The sequence below is a fragment of the Halichoerus grypus genome, chromosome 9 (assembly GCF_964656455.1).
Source record: "Halichoerus grypus chromosome 9, mHalGry1.hap1.1, whole genome shotgun sequence".
In the NCBI taxonomy this organism is placed as follows: Eukaryota; Metazoa; Chordata; class Mammalia; order Carnivora; family Phocidae; genus Halichoerus; species Halichoerus grypus.
In genome coordinates this window covers 65,818,000-65,834,595 of record NC_135720.1, presented here as the reverse complement: position 1 = coordinate 65,834,595, position 16,596 = coordinate 65,818,000, and positions in this window count along the sequence as shown.

The following is a 16,596-nucleotide window of genomic DNA, read 5'->3' as shown; positions in this document are numbered from 1 at the left end:
AACATTAGAGTCACACTACTTCTGTTTCCTTAGGGTTCAATTGATATATGTATGTATGTATGTATACATGTATGCATGTGTAAATATATGTATGCATATATGTATATAATGATATATATAATGATTGCTACTTTCTTGATAGGCTAATAGGATATTAAATTGAAAAAAGTCCAAAACCCAAAATATATGGCACCTATGGGTCAGGGCTGAGCACTAACTATGTGCTGCATCTCTCTCCTATAGACACACATATTTATAGTAGGTGAGATGCTTAAATTGGCAACAAGTGAGTTTTTCTAATGTTGAGGGAACTGTTGATTACACTCATGTAGGCATTAAAACCCCTTTCACAAAATAAATATCCTTTGCAGCAGAAGGCACCAGTATCCTATGAATGTGTAAGTGGAATGTGATCACAGTCATTGTACTGTAAACATCTGTTTGCATTTCCCAGGATCTTGCCATGATTCCTACATTTTGCCTAATTTGTCACTACACCATCTGTTTGAAGATAGATTGATCACTGGTGGTGGGATTATTGGGTAAGTAGTGCTTATGTTTATTATCATGTGCATAGCAATACCTTAAAATTATATTTAATGTGAATTAATTTTTAGGTGACAGTGGGTGTCCCCGAGGCCCCATTCATTTACAAGCAGTGGGAACCCCAGCAGAACAAAGATGTAATTGTATAATCAGTTGTATACGAACATACCCAGAAATGAGATTTCAGATTTGATCCTAAGCGTTTTTAGATGTAAAAAGACTCCATTTGGTACTTTTGATAGGATACATCCCACAAGTCTTGCAACCTTTACACCTGATAATGACAGAGTAATATTCTAGCTGAGGAAGTATCCACGTGAACCCTGACAGAGCTCTAGGCAACCTCAAGGCTCAGATTTCTCAAGTTCTGAGTTTGTGGAGGAGATATAGTTGTCAATATGACCCAGTCGTGGATACAGATGCTGTGGGCAAGAATCATGAACTCTACCTCAATTTGACCTGTTGAGGGAGTCTTTGAATCTTTGGAAGTATGTTTCAAATTTCAAAAAATTTAACTATAACATAAAAAATCAAAAAAATAAATTTGGTTACTATGCTAAAACTTCGAATTATTTTAATTCACATATGAAATTTTATTTAATGACCAAATTAGTTTTAATGAGTCTAAAATTCCTATGCTATTGTATAACTTGCTCTCATAATCTGCTTAAATTCTTAAGAATCTCTATGCATCCTTTGATCCTATAGTCTTAAAGGCTGTATGTCTTTGTGGACATAATTAAAAATTTATCTAAAATAAATTAATTTTGGGGCACCTGGGTGGCTTAGTCATTAAGCATCTGCCTTCGGCTCAGGTCATGATCCCAGGGTCCTGGGATCGAGTCCCACATGGGGCTCCCTGCTCAGCGGGAAGCCTGTTTCTCCCTCTCCCACTCCCCCTGCTTGTGTTCCCTCTCTTGCTGTGTTTCTCTCTGTCAAATAAGTAAAATCTAAAAAAATAATAATAATTAATTAATTTTAATAATATCTATTTCAAATCAATATGACAACATTTGAAGCTAAGATTCTATATGCCACTGCACCACATATTTTATTTATGTAGAGATATGGTTAAAACTGACACATACTAAACCTGAAATCAAAAGTATATATACACACACATATTTGAGCATTATATCAAATGATTATACTTAGCTATTGATTTGCCTCAGGTTACAATACCTTCCTGCAACCAGCATTAAATCCCACACTCCTAAATAGTCCTCTGAATTTCAAGTGACAGAAATACTTTTCATACATAATTATAAAGTAAAAAGAGATAGTTATAAGCAAACATATTTGCTTAAACATACATATTTAAAACACTGGAGAACTAAGTAAAAGTAGGTGATTTTTTTATCTAGTCACAACAATTTATAATCATACCTTAATTTCTATTCTGCACTCTTTATTACTATCAATATCAAAATGACATTTTCCATGAAAATACTATGACTAAATTCTATGATTTTGAGTGCTTCTCTCCCTACCTCCCCATCTCATAGCCTCATGGATTCAGTGAGGGTTTGGTCTGATGGCCAGGATTCTAATATTCCCATGATCCCAAAACCTCCCAGAGCTATCCAATCCCCAATCTTCTCATCAGCCCAGCCAAGTACACCTGTCTTCTCCCCCATTCCCCAAGAGTACTTTATTTCTGGGTGTAAACTTGAACTAATTATGATAAAAGGACATTCATGCTGAAAAAGTGAGATTTGGTCTCCCAGAAATAAGAGGAGAAAATCTATTTTCCCTAGGTTGCAAGCTGCTGACACAGCCTCTTCTCCCTGGGAACACTTGGTGGGACAGAAGCTTCATGGGCTTTTTCTCACTAGGGATTAAGACATGAAGGGGAAAGGATCAGATGTTTGGTAACAGATGGCTGTCCCTAGACTAAATTGTTCTCAGTCATTCAATCATGAGGACTACCAATTAATCCCTTTCTAGGGAAAGAAGAGTGTATCCTGAAAGGAGAGAAAGACGACATTTTTGTATGGATGATGCCAGTTCTGAAGGAGGATCAATTAGATGCATCACAGCATGGTGACCCCCAGATTATAGAGAGGATGTTGGACAGAGAGGGATTTTTTTTTTCCTCTAAAGGTCACAAGCAGCTTGTGAGAGGAAAAGAAGAGAAGCATTTGGGGGGAATGTCCCATGGATTCTTTAGGAAGAGACAAACAAACCCTAAAGAATTAGTCCTCCAGGGAGGCCTGGGCATTGTTGCTTAAGGAAAGTCTCTGCAATGTCAGGTTATGTGAAAAAAAGAGTTCAGGATGAGGTATCACCAATAGTAAGAGTACTCTAGAGGCAGGATGTCTAGATTTACTTCCCAGTTCCCACCATAATTTTCTGGATGACCATGGATAAGTCATTATACCACTTACTGCTTCAGTATCCTCAGTAGTAAATCTGAGACTAACAGAGTAATCATGTCAGAATTTACCTTCTACACGTGTTGTAAAGATTTGTTAAGAGTTTATATGTGTCAAATATTTAGCACCGTGCCTGACACATAGGAAGCACTCAATAATTGTTAAATGATAATTTTATTTATTTATGCTATTTAAGCCAGAAAAAAAGATGCTGAGAAATACTGCAGGTTCGGTGACTTGAATAAAGGCTCCCCTTGGTCTCACATGGAATTATTATTTTGTTTTGAGATGGAGAGAGTTTCAATCCTATTTTGTTCCCTCAATGGTTGGCATGAGCTTTTGTCTGTGCTTGTTTATCTGGGCTCATTACTGAACCATTTTGAGAGTCAATTACCTCTTCTGTTAATAAGGTGTGTTATGTAAGTGCCAAACTCATAGTAGGGATTCATTATAGTTGATTTTCCTGGGATTTTCTCTGGACTTTGTACTTACATTAAAAAAGAAAAAGTAATGGGGGCCCCTGGGTGGCTCAGATGGTTAGACATCTGCCTTTGGCTAGGGTCATGATCCCCGTGGCTTGGGATCTAGTCCCACATTGGGCTCCTGGCTCAGCGGGGAGTCTGCTTCTCCCTCTCCCTCTGCCTCTCCCCCTGCCTCTCCCCCCTGCTCATGCTCTCTCTCTCTCTGTATCTCTCTGTCTCAAAAAAAGAAAGAAAGAAAGAAAGAAAGAAAGAAAGAAAGAAAGAAAGAAAGAAAGAAAGAAAAGGAAAAGAAAAAGTAACATAAGTGACAGAAACTACAATAGGATCTTAAAAATAGAAAAATGTTTGCGCCTGGACCAATCTACATGCTAAATAGCTACAACTTCTTCTTATATTCTAAATTGTGGCTCCTGGGGAGCAGCCCAGGCTACTTAAGGTTAATCACTGGTGCTCAGAGTTAATTGTTATCAATCCCTTTGTGAAAGGCTACTCAGTTGGAGTCTTCCATACATAATAATAAGATCCCACAATAGTGCCAGGCCTAAAATGAGTTTTCCTTATACTCATCCCCGTAATCAATTATCAAAATATACCAAAGTGTAAAAACAGGCCTCAAATCATTATATTTGTCATCAAGGCATGTAGCTTTTTGGACCTGAGATGCATCAGAATCACTTGGAGGGTCTGTTAGAACAGATTGCGGGCCTCAGCCTCAAAGTTTCTTATTCAGCAGGTCCAGGATGGGGCCAGAGAACATGTTTTTCTCTCCAGTTTCCAGGAGCTACTGAGGCAATTGTCCCAGGAAAGGAAAACAAGGTTTTCTTCTCCGTGGCATTCCTAACGAAGGAAGGCGGGTGAGCCAATCTCTTCTGAGGTATCTCACTTGACTACAAATTGACAATTCTCTTTGTCAGAGCTAAGTCCTTGCTGGGCCCCATTCATTCCTATCCACGCGGCCCAGTCTCTCATCTATGGCCCCTTTAGCCCTCTTCCCCTCTCCATATCACCTATGAGGATGCTTCTTTGTGCATCAAAGAATATGCTGACTATGAGGCCAAAATCATCTCTAAAGCAGAGAGAGACCTCCAGCAGCTCTCTTCTCCCCTGGACTGCTCAATGTCAGAAAGTTTCGTAAGGGTGGAAAATTTTCCCTTTCTTCCTTTTAGGTTCTTTGGCTGGCCTAATAATTAAATTGACATAAAACAGAGTAACAGGAGAAAAACAAATTTAATTATGCACATACAGGAGCCCCTCAAAGTCATGAGACTCAAAGGAAATTTAGGGCTTATATACCCTTCTGAGCTAAGGAGATTGGGTAGGGGTCAGGGACTTCAAAGGGGAGGATGACAATCACATTTGAAGAGCAAATGTTTGGGAAACAAATGTTTGTCACACCATGCAGATAAGTCTTCCTATATAAAAAGTTATCTCTGATAATAGCTCTCTTCCTGGTACGGGCCTCCTATCTAAATTCTGTTAGGTAGTTAAGGTACAGGTTTTCCTGAGTTTGCTGGGTTTTGATTGCCTTTAGCTCAAAATAATCCATATGGCAAAGTGGCACATTTGGGGTGGAATTTTCTGATCTCCTTCAGTTTCATGTGCCCTTCTGTCTTCACCTGAAACTCAAACTTGGTATCCACAGATACTCATCCCCTCTGGTCCTGTAGCTTTAAAGTAGAATGCCCTTGTTCAGAGAGTAGGGAGTGACCAAGGTGGCCTTAACGTTTCCTTCAGTTTGCACTTTAAACAGGTTTCTTCCTGACTATAGGCCCCTAACCTCCGTTTTCTTAAAGCAGTTGCTTTAGAAAATGTGCAATTATAAATTCTTTTTCTTCCCCTTTGAGATGTAAATCTTATAAAACCCTAGAATGTTATTCTCAAAAACCTGGGAGCCATCCCTTTGAAATGTAATAATCAAGAAATAGAGTGTCCTTATCTCTCAGTCAATGTGAGAAGGAAGAAGCCAATTAGCAAACACAGATGGCCTAATCACCTTGACCATGCTCCCTCCTAAAATCCTCCAGGTACTTTTACATCAGCTCACTCCAGCTTTAAAAACCCTCCCACCTTTTGTTTCAGCAGAGTTGAGTTCCATCTTTCTCCCCTATTGCAATAGTCTTGAATAACATTTTTTTTTTTTTTTTTTGCCTGTTAATTCCATCTGGCGCAATTTTCCTTTGGCAGGAGACTCTCCCTCCCTGATTTGAATAAGCATGTCCCCTCGCTGACTTGTTGAATGAGAGTGTCCCCTGCTCCTAACCCTCACCCACCTTCCTGGCCACTTATTCCTAGAGTCGGGCCTGTGATGCTCATGTTTCTAATCCAGCTACTGAAGAAGATGACAAGTTCAATGGTCTCCTAATGACATAAGGAAATCAATGCATTTCCCGTATATGCTTATATGCTTTCCTGGCATCCAGTGCTAAGCTCTGGTCACACAAAGAGAGATAATGTGTGGCCCTGCCCTGACGGTCAAACATGTTTTCTTGAGCAGCAGAGATGAATATCATACCCAAATGACATATCTAGGCAAACTAGCTGTTGGCAGGAGGGAGAAAACTCCTCAGATTTCCCTGATAACCAGAACTCAGGAGACACCCTGAGGAACGGATCCAGTGCCATTTATCTAGATAGGGAGAGTGACTGAAGATTAAGAAAAATCAGACCTCAATGGTAGCCAGTCATTGATTCCACATGGAACTTTCTGCTTATTCCTTAATACTAAGGTGACCTTTTACTTTATCAGCTAATCATGATACTTTTCAGTGATAGGCATACTAGTAAACTCACTGGGACAATATGTATAACCAGGACCATCCTGGGAAATCTGGGATGTAGGGTAAACCTACATAACACCAATCATGGAAGACATTTGTGGTAATTGAAAATCATAAGATTCTCTCTTCACAGTGCACCTGATACCCATATATATGCATATGTGTGCGTACACACACACACACACAGTCATGAAGAATATAAAATCACATCTTGTTTCAGGATCAAGTTAGTATCAGGACAGCACCCTATATATGCACCTCTGAGAGATCCACAGCTTCAGCCCCTTAACGGACAAAATTCTCCCATTCCTACATCCCTCCTCTTCAATGACAGCCCTTCTGACCTATGTTCTTTTACTGCTGGAGGAGGAGTGGGGCAACATTAGGAGAGGTGGTCTTGCCCCAGGCAAAAATATATAAAAGAATGAAAAGAAAAAGCTAAAAGAAAGGCCATCTCATATTGCCAGGTTTAATTTCCTGCTAGCTTATCTTTGAGCATTATCTAAATGGAGTCTCCTTTTCTAAACCTGAGGCACATTATAAAAATCTCTCTTCTGTTACCTCAGCCTGGAAAGACCCAAACCTGGACAAGTGGAAAGAATTAAACACCACCCTTTTTTTTTCCACTTTGGTCTGGAATCTCCCTGGACTCTCCAAGGAGGTCAAAGCAACACTGGTTCAAGCTTCATATTCTCCCAGGGTATGAGTAAATGCAAATCCATTAATTCTGTCTCCTGGCTGAGTTGTAAATGCAAGTAAATACTTTTGGTTTTGTGTTCTTATTCAATAATGCTGTCTTCCTTAGATTACTAGACGTGGATGCCCCTTCATCCATTTTCCCAGCTCTGATAATTGTCAAAGGACTGTGAGAATTAGGATCTCTGGATAAAAGATTAGTGGGTTTTCCTAGAAAGCTAACGAGCCCCGCCCCCTTAGTCAGTCAGGGTTTCACAGGTGGCAAAAAACACTGGAAATAGCAGAGGGCACAGTGTGGAACTGAGCAAAGGTGCCAATGTCACCAAGCCAGGAAAAGGAACCTGAGTATAACAGAAGACCAGAAGCAACTCTCAATACTCAGAGCCCCAAGCCAGGTAATAGGCCACAGACACAGAAACATATGTTTAGTAGGCAGGCAGCAAACAGTTCAGAACAAATGCCAGAGGCCCAGATGTCCTGGTTGGTTGACTCTACGGGGGCCTCTGCCTAAGCTATGAAGATGAGCTTCTACTGCCTTTAAACGATCAGAGATAGAACCAAAACATTATCTGTTAAAGTCTTCGAACATTTTCCCATTTCTTTCCTTCAGGATTAAGCCCATAAACACCTGTACTCAGTACAAAATGTTCTACCTATACCAAACTTTCTAGACTCTTTAATTAGCCTTTCCCATGCATTCCCTCAGTACTCCAGGAATGTCCACCTCCTCATAAATGAAAATATCCTGTATTTTTTATTGTTCTACCTATGCAAAGCCACAGTTAACCTCTACCGATCTGAAAGCTTCCAATTGCTGTTGCACTATTCTATTCCCCACACTGCAATGTGTTTGGCATATAGAAAGTGCTTGATGAATTTAATTGACTGAACTGATGAGGGTTCCTATGCTTTCCAGCCCTGTGTATGCTCTTGATATCTCCTCCCTGGGGCCTGAATGGTCAAGTCCATGCATGGTTCTTCTTTGATCAGAACCTCTGTTATAGACTCCATCTATGACACCGCTGTCTCCATGTCTGTCTTCTCTCCTAGACCTGAAAGATTTGGGAGGTCAGGGCCAATGGTTACTCTGTAACCCTGACATCAAGAACATTACATAGGTGTTTCATCGATGTTCACACACAAAACTGATGTGAGTCCATGTTGCCTACAAAAATAAAGTATAAACTAAAAAATATACAAATAGAATTTACAAATAAAATATAAACTATAGTAAAATTTTAAATATAAATTACACAGATACATAAATTATTTTATAATTTTTATTTTTACTATTAATTTTTATTTAAGTATAAATAAAAATATTTATATTAAATGAAAATATGTGTATCAGAGAGTCATAAGTTATAAAAGTGTCATCTATTTTCAAGCAAGTACTGACTACAAAGATAAGAATCCTCTTGGAAAACAAATTCTAGTATTTTAAAGGATTCTAAAACTTGCTATAGAAATAAAGAACAATAAATACAGGATCAAGAAAAAGGTAAGCAGTAATTTAACAGGTAAAATTCCCAGGGGAAAATCTTGTATTGAGAGTTGTTAGAATTCAGTTAGACCGAGGCTCAAATTCTGTCTGCAACATGTGTTAGCTGTCTGTAGGGACATTTTATTGGAATTCACCGAGCTTCTGTGTCTTTGGCCATAACCTGGAGGTAATACTATCTGCCCTGATGGGTTGTTATGAAAATTAAGTAAGATAAGGACTTGATAGCATCCCACATATTTGTAGGTACCCAACAAACTTTAGGTTCTATCCATATATCTGATACTGAAATTAGGACATATATGAAGAGGATAGCATCTCTGATGAAAAAAATTAAATAAAAAGGGTGATCAATATAGGTGAGATTGATATTAACCAGCTGAGGTGGAAAATTATTATATATTTCTTAAAGAAACAGTTTTGTCCCCAAACTAGATTACAAATAATTGATTTCTAATCATAATTCAGATGTATTCTATTTTTAAAACAAAGCATATATCATTCTTCCCGTTACTTTTATCTCTTGGAAAATAATACAACTTAATATCTGCAAATGAACACCTTAAGTTTTAAATTTACCAACATATTATAGATCACAACAAAAAGAAAAATGTTTTATTTATTTAATTAATTTATTTATTTTTAAAGATTTTATTTATTTATTTGACAGAGAGAGACACAGTGAGAGAGGGAACACAAGCAGGGGGAGTGGGAGAGGGAGAAGCAGGCTTCCCGCGGAGCAGGGAGCCCGATGCGGGGCTTGATTCCAGGACCCCGGGATCATGACCTGAGCCGAAGGCAGACGCTTAATGACTGAGCCACCCAGGCGCCCCAAAAAGAAAAATGTTTTAATTTATATTTTTACATCACTAAAAACAACTTAACGTGAGACTTTCTTTGGTAAGGACAGCAGATTGGGAGTCCTAAACATTTGGACATCTTCCATTGTTAATTCAGAACAAGCTCTTACAAAGCCTTGCCCCTTTCCCCTCCCTTGAAACACTGGGCATGGTCTGCAGCTCCTTTTTTGCCTCCCTTGCCTTTCTGCTGTCTATATCTGCTCTAAAGAAGTGATCGTTAGATGCAACATCACATCAGGGAAAGGAGGGAAACATATAAATAATTATCTTTCTCTTGAAGAGATGAATTCTAATCCTTCTTCTAGGTCACATGTAAATATGACATTTGAGATTTTTATAAATAGAAGCAATGATTTTGAAATAATGCAAAAATAAAGCATAAGAAGAAGCAGCTGGTGGTGAGAAACCAAAAGGGAATTATTATGGTGATTCTTTAGTAAACTGAATTTAGACTGGGAGTGACAGTCAAGATACATCCATTACCATATTTTCCATTAGCTACCTGCCATCCTAAGCAATATCACACTGCTATTCCATTGCTAATTTTAGCTTGAATAATATAAATTATTTCTTATGTTCAATTTACTTATTTGATATGACAATTTAAAAGAAATGTATACCTCTGAACTTAGTGTGAAAAATGGCATACAATATGTCTATTACTGGCAAAAGCAAGGGTCTGTTTCAATCCTTCCTATCACCTTGGTGGTAGTTGTAGCAGTTATTGCTCTTCCAGGTTTTGCATTTTGCTTCTTGTTTAAATTGGTGCTTAAAAAAACAACAAAAAAAAAAACAAAAAAAAAATGTGTTCATTTATTCTGCACATTTTTTAAAACCAGTGCACATTAGGGTTCCTGTTAAGAAAAAAAAAACAACAACTTTTTTTGAAAAATGCTAACATTACAAAATATATAAAATACCAGCTACAATTGAGGTGATTATCTTTTTGTAGGTAATTGTAGTACTCTGGTGAATATTTTTATTTTAGAGTGAAAAGAGAAAAAATGTCCACTTTTTAGATAGGTATTGAATTCCAAAACAAAGACTTATTAAGATATTAATTTAAATGTTCTATGAGGAATTTGGGTAATGATTGTATTTATTAGAAACATAATTTGAGGAAAAAAGGATTTCGCCATTTTTAATATGTGAACTGGAGAATAGTTCAGCAATCTCGAATATAATCAGACTTCCTTGGTAAATAAGTAGGGCTTTATGAAAGGGGAAAATTTTGCAGGATCAAACACAGTTATCCTGTGACATTATAAATATAGTCTTAATAATGTTATTTTAGGGCGCCTGGGTGGCTCAGATGGTTAAGCGTCTGCCTTTGGCTCGGGTCGTGATCTCAGGGTCCTGGGATCGAGTCCCGCATCGGGCTCCCTGCTCCTTGGGAGCCTGCTTCTCCCTCTGCCTTTCTCTCTCGCTCTGTCTCTCATGAATAAAAAAAAAAAGTTATTTTATTTTAAAATCTCACTTTTCAAAAGATTACGTTAAAAAAAGAATGTTTTTTTCAAATAAATTAACATTTAGGTTAAGCTTAGGGCGCCTGGGTGGCTCAGTTGGTTGGGCGACTGCCTTCGGCTCAGGTCATGATCCTGGAGTCTCGGGATCGAGTCCGACATCGGGCTCCCTGCTCAGCAGGGAGTCTGCTTCTGCCTCTCCCGCTCCCCCCTCTTGTGCTCTCTCTCTCTCTCAAATAAATAAATAAAATCTTTAAAAAAAAAAAAAAAAAACATTTAGGTTAAGCTTAAAAGTAGCATGCCTCCAGTTCTGTTTTATTTAGGAAAGAAGCATATATTACTTATCTTCTTTAGAAATGCAAAAGCAATTACAGAGGTGGCATTTTCTTTAACATCAGCTCAAAACCAAACTATTTGTTTGGGGAAAAGTTCACAAAATCATAGCAGTTCACGTTGAAAGCCACATTCAATTATAGTGAGTTTTATAGATACTGTAAAATAGCTATTTGAAAAAATATTGTTGAACTTCAGGTCTTCTAAAAGTCCCAAGTCCTTAAATTGCACCTCATATTTTATAACATTTAATAACATTTCCCCTTTCTCGAGCCCTAAAGGTTAAAAAGCCATTTCAAATGTGTTCAAGAAGAAAGTATGTCTTTAAAATGAATGTTTAAGAACAAGTACAATTAAAAGCCTTATAATTAAAAGTCTTTATATGACTACATGAAACAACTATAAATTAGTTTATTTAAAACTTTTAATTAAGAGTAAATTTTTTTAACAGTCCCTCAATATATAATGCAAATAAGTATGATAATTCAGGTTTATTTTAAAAAATTGGCATTTAAGATATTGATAACAATTATGTTCATAGCCAAATTAAGAGAATATTAAGTAGAGTATTCCAAAGACCTGTCTCATATTTTCTTTAGCCATTTGTTCATTTTTTTCACTCTCAGAATAATGGTTACATTTTACATTAATACATATTTATAATTAATGATTACTTTACCTTAATACACAGTATCTATAGAGTAAGACTAGATACTGTTCATAGGTGGAGGCTAGATTCTGAGCATGTTCTCTCAGGGAGCTCAAACTAGATTTCAATACTTTTTTAATATAAATAATAAAAGCAGTGTCTATTGTTCACTCTCCAAAGAGAAGAACAGAATGACACATTGTTGATCAAGTAAAGCCTAGTTTTTTTACCTCCTGCAACAGGAAAAACACCATCCTGACTGAAGTGTAGTAGTATCTTGGAAGGGGAAATTGAAGTGGATATCTTTAAGGTTAGGGATTTCCTTGCCAATGATTTAAGGCAAATCTTTTAATGTGGGATCATATCGGGGATATTGGGCAAAGTTCTTAATAGTTTAGGATTGGAAGACAGAGGGAGGCAAAGAATGAACGTCAGTGAATAGACAGTTGTCTGATAGGCAAGTGGGTTTGACCAGTTGAGAGGTTTATCGCCCTGAGAAGGGGGTTGGTTGAGTACTTTATTGATTAGATAAATGGCTTTTTCTGAAGTTATGGAAGAAAACAATAAAGTTATATATTGCTTTACAGCCTTATCTTTCTGGGTAAGAATTCCTTGGAACAAATTTTAAGGTCTTGTAATGTTGTCTCAGACCAGAGAGTTAAATTCTAGGACACCAGGCATATCCATTTCAGTACTTGGAAATAACAACCATCACTGGATACACATGCTAGAAGAAGAACAAGAAAAAAGAAAAATAAAATCTCTCCTGTAAATGTAAAAATAATCTTATATTCTTATACTATAAACATATAATAAAGGCAGGACAGTTGCTAGATAAGCACACTCACACACAATCCCAGAAGCATTCCACCTGGGAAAAAGTATAATATGAACCGCTGGAATAATCTCTGTCCAATATATATCTCAAATTATTTTTCCTTTCTGAATTTTTGAAGAGAAGCATTTTAATGATGAGCAATGACATTTAAGTTAGGCATCATATCTTTGGTCGTCACTTTGTTAAAGTATATATTAGCTGAAACTGAAATACATGCCTTGAACTCTAAGATATTCCCAAGTATTCAAATGTGGTGCAATGGAAGATCTGAGCAGTAGCGCAACTCAAAGGCCACATGGGGTCTGTACCAAAGAATCAGCTGGGTGTAAAACTAAGTAGCCACAGGTTTAGCTTATTTCTAGGATCCATTGCCCATACATAAGCAATATAGATTCATGAAATAAAATGGCATTTGGCCTCCTAACAATGTGTTTAAAATTATTTTCTTTAGAGTACTCTTTACATTTAAGAAACATGTTGGCTGTATGAACTCGATGAATACTCCTTTCTGTCCTTCCTTTCCTCTTGGCTTCCTTCTCTTCCTCCCTTCGTTTCATTTCTTAATTTCTTTTCTTTCTCATATAACAGATAGGTATGTCTCCAGCTCCCACTAGCTACTTTACAAGGAGGGCTGTGGGGACAGAGAAAGGTGAATCATAACTATGCGTATAGATTTACCTCCGTCTTTTAAATAATGAATCTATATATGTTACATTTTATTAAATGTAGTAATGAAAGCAACACCTGTAAATGTCAGATATTACCTTCCAGACAAGTTTTTCTGACATCTCTCCAATCGTGCCACGTGCACTTATTTCTGAAACACTGCCATTTATTCTATGATTTCTCCTATTTCAAGGAATCTTTGGAATTAGTTCAAATCACCAGAAAAAAGGCCAGCCTAATATATAAATATGCATTTACATCTCTTGAGTAAAGTGGTAGCATTACTTCAGTGCTTTTTGATTGGGCTTTATTTAATTTGTAGCTAGAGATAAATATTGAGTGAAAATACAAAGAAAAGACATAAGAAAAAGGAAACGTAAAATGTGTAACTGATCTGAGATCTTTCGTCTAATCATGACTTCATATATCATCTATAATTCAAATGAAACATCTTAAGTACTGATCTACTTCTCTCTTGTTTCTTCTAGGGCCATTATTACTATTAAAAATTAGAAATTAGTTCTTGTCATCCAAACTGGTGTTTGGTAGTTACTCAGGAGAGAAGGCTTACAATAGCTCACAGGATGTTAAATTAAAAATTGTGTATGATGCAAACAGAGTAATAATCACATTTTCATCTATAAACAAGGACTGAAATTCTTAGACTAGGGTAAATTATTCTGGTAAGCTCTACATGCCTTTGTGAGGGAAACACTTCAGTTAGTGATCAGTTAATGCTATTTTCTAAAGAATAATGGAGTCTCCATAAATACCAATTATTGTCCTCCCACTTTTTGCACTAATTCATAGTGAAAACAAATTATTTACCTATGCTTCTTTCTTTCATAAATGAATGCACTAAAGACATTAAATTTGTTCAAATAAATATCAATAAATTAGTGTTCCTATTATTTGCTTATATCCTCCAGTTCTTTTTTTTTTTTTTTTAAGATTTTATTTATTTATTTCACAGAGAGAGACACAAAGAGAGAGGGAACACAAGCAGGGGGAGTGGGAGAGGGAGAAGCAGGCTTCCTGCCAGGCAGGGAGCCTGATGCGGGGCTCGATCCCAGGACACTGGGATCATGACCTGAGCGGAAGGCAGACGCTTAACCTACTGAGCCACCCAGGCCCCCCTCCTTCAGTTCTTAGATCAGGTAATTGGTTCACTAACCTTCACTCTCAAATGTATTGAAAATCAGGATAGTATCCCAATATATAGGGCATATCAACAGCACAGCGTCTGACAACCAAATAAATGTTACTGGCACATAAAGTTGTTTAGAAGAGTGAACTTTTGAGTATAAATGTACAAGACACATCAGTCTTGTGGTCATGTCAGCTTGGACAAATCACAATTAATTTGGGCTAAAAACAAAGTTAATGGCATATTCCCTTTCTTTCCACTTCACAGATGTCAGGAAATATGAAGTAAATGCCTCAGAAAAAAAGACACTTTATAAAACACAGGCTATCATTATGTTTTTAAGTGATTAAAAATCATATTTTCAAAAATAGAGTAAACTTCTAAATATATCTATAAAGAATATTCAAACTTCAAACATCTGTGGTCTACCTATATAATCAAGGGAAGTAATCAGAAAAATGAATACTCCTAGAGGATCAAGCAAATCACTCTCAAAGAGGCTACACTTAACAGTATAGAATGAAATACAGGTCGGGATTCAAGAATCATGGGGAAGCTTGCGTTTATGTCAAGTTATCATGAGTCTTGCGGAAAGATGATACCATTGAAAGAAATAAGAATTACGAATATTAGAATTCCCATTTCTTAAATTTTATACTACTTAGATTTTTTCAAAAAGAAAACTAGGGGGCTCCTTGGTGGCTTGGGCGGGTGAGCAACTGCTGGTTTCAGCTCAGGTAATGATCTCAGGAGTCCTGAGATTGAGCCTTACGTTGGGCTCCACACTCAGAAGAACTCTGCTTGAGATTCTCTCTCTCCTTTTCCCTCTCCCCTCACCCCCATTCAAGCATGTGCCTGTGCGCACTCTCTCTTTAAAAATAAATGAATAACTCTTAACCAAAACAAAAACAAAAAAAAACTAGGATCACATTTTTTTATCGATAAGGCAGTAAAATTAAAATATAATAATATAAAAGTTATATTTGAAGATTCTAGTAAATTTTAGCTGCTTACTCAAAGAATTCAACTTTCAAAGAAAAAATATATAATGGAATTTGAAAACGATTTGCATGAGCAAGAAAAAAATAAAAATAAAGTTGCAAATTATCAGACATTTCTAGTACTTAAACAAAATATATATATCTATATACAACATAGAGAGGGAGAAAGGAAGGGAGTTCATGAAGATTTAGAAGATTCAGTCTTTGGAAAATAACAAACGAGACCTGTAAGTCTATTATTAAAATAATCATATCAACTTGGGCAAATTGTAATCAATTTTCTGCAATCAGTATATTTATTTCAGATTGAATTCATGAGTGATAAATACAGAAAGAAGATCAGAGCCTGAACCCCCATCATATAAAAAGGAAACACATTTTCATCTTTTTCTATTTTTAAAACAAATGTTCAACTCTAAAATCATAAATCTCTTAATTTTGTTGCCCAACAGAGAAGGGAAGACTGAAGTCAGTTCCAAAAAAAATCAGTTTTCATAAACATTTTGACTTTAGGATAAGAGGACCTAAAAACAAAACAAAATGAAACAAAAAACAAACAATAAAACACCACAAAACCAAAAACCAGTATGAGAGAAAAGCTGTGAGTATTTTCTTCTAAGATACTTTATGACAAAGATGCATTGATCTTAGATGCATTGATATTAAACATTAATACAAGTCTTGAATTAGAATTAATAGCATCCATTACATTTTCCATAGCAGAAATTCAAGCACTAAATACATCAATGAGACTTGCATCATCAATTATTTTAAAACTTTTTTTTAAGTATTGTTCTCAGACAATGTTCTACATCTCCCTTCAATATGTGTTTTCTTTATAAGTTTGGGAATTTATAACGTCGGGCAGAAAACTGGATATACAAGGATCCATGTGCTTTCTTAAGAACTCTGACTCGCTATAACAGTTACCCACTACTGAATTAATATTAAGACCTGTGGTTTACAATCGGAAGGTTTCTTTTTTCTTATCCATCTCTGAAGGCCCATAGACATATTAATATAACTCATATTAGTGAAGTTAAGATTTTCCAGGAAGCTTAGGAGTATTCTTATACTATATTATGCCAAACTAAAGCCTTAATAAAGTTAGTTTTCATAGAAAATATATTTCCCCCAACATAATATGGAAAATTATATAAATGCAAACATTAATTTTATGAAAACCATGAAATAATCTTTCAAACAAATGGGCATATCTTTTTATATTATATTTCTGGGGCTTTTAGGAGATGTATATTAAT